Source organism: Eptesicus fuscus, chromosome 16 (assembly GCF_027574615.1).
Source record: "Eptesicus fuscus isolate TK198812 chromosome 16, DD_ASM_mEF_20220401, whole genome shotgun sequence".
Taxonomy (NCBI): Eukaryota; Metazoa; Chordata; class Mammalia; order Chiroptera; family Vespertilionidae; genus Eptesicus; species Eptesicus fuscus.
The window spans coordinates 60785614-60791613 of record NC_072488.1 but is presented as its reverse complement, the minus strand read 5'-3'; the positions used below and the strand labels follow the sequence as shown (position 1 = coordinate 60791613).

Sequence of the window (6000 nt, the reverse complement as noted above, 5' to 3'; positions counted from 1 at the left end):
CCGACCTATGGGGAAAGTGGTACAACGCCTTGGCAGCCGCAGGTGTTTCATAGCTTTGGGAAAGCTGCAGGATGCGCATGCGCATTCCATCCAGGTGCCGCGGCCATGGAAAAGGGCTAGCCTTTGGTTACTAGGAGACCGGACGCTCCTGTGGAAACTCTAGGCGCTGTGGGGCGTGCGCCTGCGCGGCGCGGATGGACCAAGAGGAGGCCTTCCCTAGGCGTCTGCTAGGACTGGCACGTGAACGTACGCGTCGCCTCGTGCGTGGGTGCGCGCGCAGGGCTCGTAGTCCCTGCGAGAAGGAGCGTCGAGCCAGGTACGCGTGCGCACAGGGACTGGGGGCTTGAGGAAAGGATGTGGAGCGAAGGCGCCTAGGAAGTGGAGAAAAAGCGCCCCTCAGGTACACAGCGTGAGGGCGGAGTCGACGGCGGCCTCCTTCCCGCCAGGTTTCGTCTTCCTCTTTCTCCACCCCCAGCGGGGCGGGGCCGGGTCCATTTGGGGGTGGGAAGGGCGGGGAAAGGGGCGGAGGATGGGGATGGGGTGGGACTTGAGTCCCGGCGGGAGTCAGGGGCCTGGCAGTCGCCAGGATGAGCTCTGAGGAGGCTGCTGGGCTGAGAAGTCCAGGGAGGGACCTGGAGCTCCAGGTAGAAGCCGCGGTGATGGCCCGGGTTGGGGCCAAGCAGTTTCTGGGCCGGAAGGCCTCTGAGAAGGCAGCTGCAAGAGCGAGTGTGTGGGTCGGGGCGGGGGTGACCCCGAGGCAGGTGTTCACTGCGTGAGCTGCTGCGAGGGGCAGTGGCAGGCAGAGCTGCGGCCCCGGGAAGCCCTCCGGGAGCCAGCTTTGCTGCCGCTGCCATTTCTTAGGAGCGCGGAGTTGAGCCCAGTTCCTATGGTGACCGCTTCGCTTCCTGCCGCCCTGGCTTGGTTGTTGGGGGGACTGTTCGGGGTAGAAACGCTCTGGAGTGGAGCTGAGCAATTGGAAGTCAGAGATCTGGGAGTTCAACCTGGCTCATCCTGACTCCCAACCTCTCACTTCTAAGCTCTTTATAGACTTCGGGAGGCGAAGGGCCGAGATGAAGCCGGCATTCTCCTGAAAATCTATAAGTTCAGTACCCAGGAGAGGCAGGGTAAGCTGGCTTTTGTCTGAAAACTAGTGGAGGCAACAATAACTGAGACAGTCATGGACCTGATACCTAAATACGCCCAGGAATACTTTTTTTTTTCTTTAAATAAAGTCAAGGATCGCGGCATCAGGAAAAGTTTGCAAAGATGACTTTTCCTTCCTCCACTACATGCCCTTATGGCTCACGGTATTCGGTGTTTCAGATGTCCTCTACTGGCATTTCAACTGCACTTTTTGTTGTAAGGAAATAATAACAGTCGGTCTTTAAGTAGAGGAAAATAGGTTAGTTATAAATGTAAAAGGAGAGTGTCACATCATTCAAACCTGCATCCAAGATAAAACTGTTTTTTATTGTATTTTAATTAATCAACTAAATCCAAATTTTTAAAATCCTCACCCAATTTTGTATATATGTGTCTGTGCGTGTATATATATATATCCTCAGGAGGATATGTTTTTGATTTCTAGGGAGATAAGGGAAACATGGATGTGAGGAAGAAACATCAATCAATTGCTTCCCTAGGCCGGGATCTAACAGGCACCCTAGGTTTGTGCCCTGATTAGGAATGGAACCCACAAAGGTAGATCGCTTCAACCAGCTGAGCCAGCTGGCCAGGGCTAAATCAGTCTAATTAGTGGGAAATAATTAGGAAGGTACATTAATGAAATATTAATTTGAAATAATAAATTTTGGCATTATTTAATGGCAGCTTCCCAAATATATCTTATTTAAAATGTTTCTTTTCTGGAAAAAAAAAAAAAACACACAAAAATCACTTCTTTAGCCCAGCATGTAATCAATTGTAGAGATTTTCTGGGCTGTCTTTCTGTCCTCTTCTTCAGTTGCTTGGTACAGTTTGTTTTAGGATAATTTGCTCTTAAAGTACTCCAGATACAGAGGCAGTTAGAGCAGGTATTATTATATTTATTCCCTTTTCCCATCACACACCCTTCTCCCCTGATGTATCCACTATGCTAGCCACTTCCTTGCTTTTCCTCCATCTTTGTAAGTGAACATGCACATTCTAATTTGGCTTGCTTTTGAACTTATGTAAATGAAATGTTACTAAGTATTTCTTTGCATTTTGCTTCTTTACTTGACATTGTTTTTAAGATTTTTCCTTGTTGTTGCTTATAGTTTGTTGTTCAGTGTTCTGATGTAAGAGTATACCACAACTGATCTACTCTTCTCTTGGTGGACATTAAAGATTTTACAGTTTTGGTGAATATGAAGAACATTATTGTTGTAGCTTCTTATACATGCCCCCAGGATAATCTTTTTATTTCCCCACTAGGTCCAGTGCATAAATTCATGCACGAGTGGGGTCCCTCAGCCTGGCGGCCATCAGGACCAATTGAGGTGGCCAGCCGGGGGGAGGGGCCAAGGGAGGTTGGCCAGCTGCGAGAGGTTGGCTATGGGAGCACACTGACCACTAGGCCCTAGTGACTAGGGGGCAGCCCCTGCATTGAGTGCCTGCCCCTGGTGGTCAGTGCACGCCATAGTGATTGGTCGACCAGTGGTTTGGTGGCTTAGGCTTTTATATATATAGGTGGTAATCTTTTGAAGTGAGCTAGTTAGTAAGGCAGTCCCATATCTTAGTTATGGTATGACATCCGTTTATATATTATTAAATTCTGTAAGTTCATAAAAACCTCTTGAAAACAGCTATTTAACCCCTTATGTACCCATGAGGTCTTGATAAGTGGTACCTCCCCTAAGGCCCTTTATTTATGAACTTTTAAAACACAAGTTATTTCTTTACAGTATAATCTGAATGGAAGAGAAGTGAGAACTTTGGGTTTGAATGGAATGACTAGGAGAGGTTATTTCTTTTTCATAAGAAAGGTTGACTATTGTGGCTTTACTATTTTGTTTGAAGTGAATTCCCAAAACATTTATTTACAGATTTTTATTATGAATACAAATAGCTATCTCAAAATTGTTCATAAAATTTTGTGTGTTTCTCTATATCTTTCTGTTAGTGAGGTTATTCCTTCCTACTTCAAAGTGTCTATCAGTTTAAACACTTGGGGACAGTTTTATTAAAGAAAACAAGTTGACCTCTTGTGGAACTAGCATTCAGAATCTCATAAAATACTCCAGTATTCTATCAAAATATTCAGTAGGCATTTATTGAGCTCATGTTATATACCTGATACTTTGCTCCACTGGTAATACATTTTAGCAAATGATCTTACCTCCTTTTTTACTGAAAAATTAAAATTCTACCAGGAAGGAACTTCTGCAATTATCTACCCCTTGAAAAAATGGCCCTGGATGGTGTGTCTCAATTGGTTGGTTTTCATCCCATGCACTGAAAGGCCACCAGTTCAATTCCTAGTTAGGGCACATTCCCAGGTTGCATGCTCGATCACCTGATGGATGCGTGAAAGAGGCAGGCAGTTGATGTTTTGCTCTCACATCAATGTTTCTCTCCCTTTCCCTTCTTCTCTCTCTCCCTCTCCCTTCCTCTCTCTTTCTAAAAATCAATAAAAAAATCTTTAAAAACATGTTTCTACTCCTTATCTTAATCTTCACTTGGCCTTGCTTTTCTCTTTCTTGTTTCAGAGGACAGTGCACAGCTTATATCTGGGTTTCTTGTTAGCCCAGCGGCCTTGCTCCATTAGTTAGCGTTAACCCATGTCTTAGAATCTTTATTGTGTTTACAAAACTGTAGGGCTTCTTAACCTGGAGTACGAGAACTTAGGGAGTTCTTGAACCCCCTGAAACTGAAGTTGTGTATGTGTTTGCATTTAGGAGAGAACCCAGAGCTTTTGTTTAATTCTGGAAGCTTTCCTTGATGTAAAGAGAATTAAAGAACAAGATTTTCTACTTTTGCCCTAGCGGGTTTGGCTCAGTGGATAGAGCGTCGGCCTGCAGACTGAAGGGTCCCAGGTTCGATTTGGGTCAAGGGCGCATGCCTGGGTTGCGGGCTCAGTGCCCAATAGGGGGCGTGCAGGAGGCAACCGATCAGTGATTCTCTCTCATCATTGATGTTTCTATCTCTCTCCATCTCCCTTCCTCTCTGAAATCAATAAAAAATATTTTTAAAAAAAGATTTTCTACTTTTGTAATGACCCTTCAACAACTTTGGTCTTCTTCTAACTTTCGCTCTACCTCTCTTCTCACAATCATGCTTCCTTTAAGTCTACATTTTGTTTCCTTTTCCTTAGTACTAACTCTTTTATTAGTCCTCATCAAACTTGCTTCCACCCCATCCCTACCATTAAAACTACTTATTAGTTCTAGGGAACTGCAGAACTAATAAATCAGAAATTAGAGTACAGCAAGATTAGTGCACACCAGAGGAATGAATGTGCATGGATGCTAAGGGAATACAGAGAAAAGGACTACAAAAGAGTATTTCTGAGTTCTACTTCTCTCCAAAAGTCAGCATAGATTTTACATGTTCCCAGAAAACTATGAACATAGCCTCCCTTTTTACTGCCTCCTAAGCTAGTGCAGGGAAAGGAGCAGCTCTAATGTGATAGTCTCTTGGCCTCTTCCTACTTTCAATTTCTAGATTAGTCTGATGGGTAATTTTATAGAACCCCCACTTGACTATTGAGTTTGACTATAACAGAAGATAAGAGCCTAGATCTCTTGGCGCTTACCTTCTAGTAGGGGGGGAAACTAGTGAAGAAATAAACAATAAATTTCAAATGATTAAAGTGTAAAATATACTGGGGAGGAACCAAGATGGCGGCATAGTTAAACAACTAATCTGCTGCCTCACACAACAATTTCAAAAATACAACTAAAAGACAAAAACGTCTACCACCCAGAACCACGGGAAAGCTGGCTGAGTGGAAGATTTACAACTAAGAAGAGAAAGAAGCAAAATCGCTGAAAAGCTGAGGTACGGAGGCACGTGAATCGGGCCGGCGGCGGGCGGCTGGGTGCGCAGCTTTTCTTCAACCCGCAGGGAGACAAGCTCCCGATCACTCTGAAATCCAGTTTCTGGGGACACTCGGGGGACCCAGGCACCTACGGGGAGAAGCTGGACTCTCGGCCATCGGGTCGGAAAGTGAGAGTGACTTTTGCAGTGGTGCGCCCAGCAATCACTGTTTACTGCGCTGGAGCTCGGGGCGCAGGGACTTGGAAACATGGAAAGGCAGAGACGGCTGACGGCAGCCATTGCCGTTGGCCACGCCCCAGCCTAGTGACGCCCTGAGACCCCGCCCTGCCCTGAGGCCCCGCCCTGAGGCCCCGCCCCGCACATTCTACAAACCTGCCCCGGCTCCACACAGCGGCTTTTGCATATAAATGGCCTGTTCTGGAGCAGCTTAACCAACTGCAGCTCCAGTCAGACTGCTCCAAAACCGCCCAAGCAAAGGAGGAGAAAACTAGCCCTTGCTGTAGCTCCTGCTGGGGGACACACAGTACACAAGGGTACACCAAGAGTGTCCACCTCAAGTAACTGGGAGGCTGACCCGTTGAACCAATAGGACACCTAGTACACAAAACTACCCTACCAACTTAGGGAAGCAGAGAATATGAGAAGGCAAGGAAACAGATCACAAACCAAAGAAATGGAGGAGAACAAGCGACTGGACATAGAGTTCAAAACCACGGTTATAAGGTTTTTCAAGAATTTCATGGAAAAGGCCGATAAATTCAATGAGGTCCAACTAGAAATTAAACATACACTGACTGAGATAAAAAATATTATACAGAGACCCAAAAGCAGACTAGAGGATTGCAAGAATCAACTCAAAGATTTGGAATACAAAGAGGCCAAGGAGACACTTCCAGAGAAGCATGAAGAGAAGAGAATTCAGAAAGTTGAAGATAGTGTAAGAAGCCTCTGGGACAACTTCAAGCGAACCAACATCAGAATTATGGGGGTACCAGAAGAAGAGAGAGAGCAAGATGCTGA

The 6000-nt window shown here is 45.7% G+C and overlaps 1 protein-coding gene across 4 annotated transcripts in view; it reads left to right on the top strand.

Annotated features, from left to right (window-relative positions):
• The first annotated feature begins 257 nt into the window (after positions 1-257).
• Positions 258-6000, top strand: part of LOC103299684 (testis-specific gene 10 protein-like) — a 141718-nt gene continuing 135975 nt past the window's right edge. For 2 of the 4 annotated variants that reach the window (XM_054728455.1, XM_054728453.1), the window contains exon 1: positions 258-316. The gene's annotated coding sequence lies outside the window, so the exon portion shown is untranslated. The other 2 variants (XM_054728451.1, XM_054728454.1) reach the window with 2 other exon arrangements.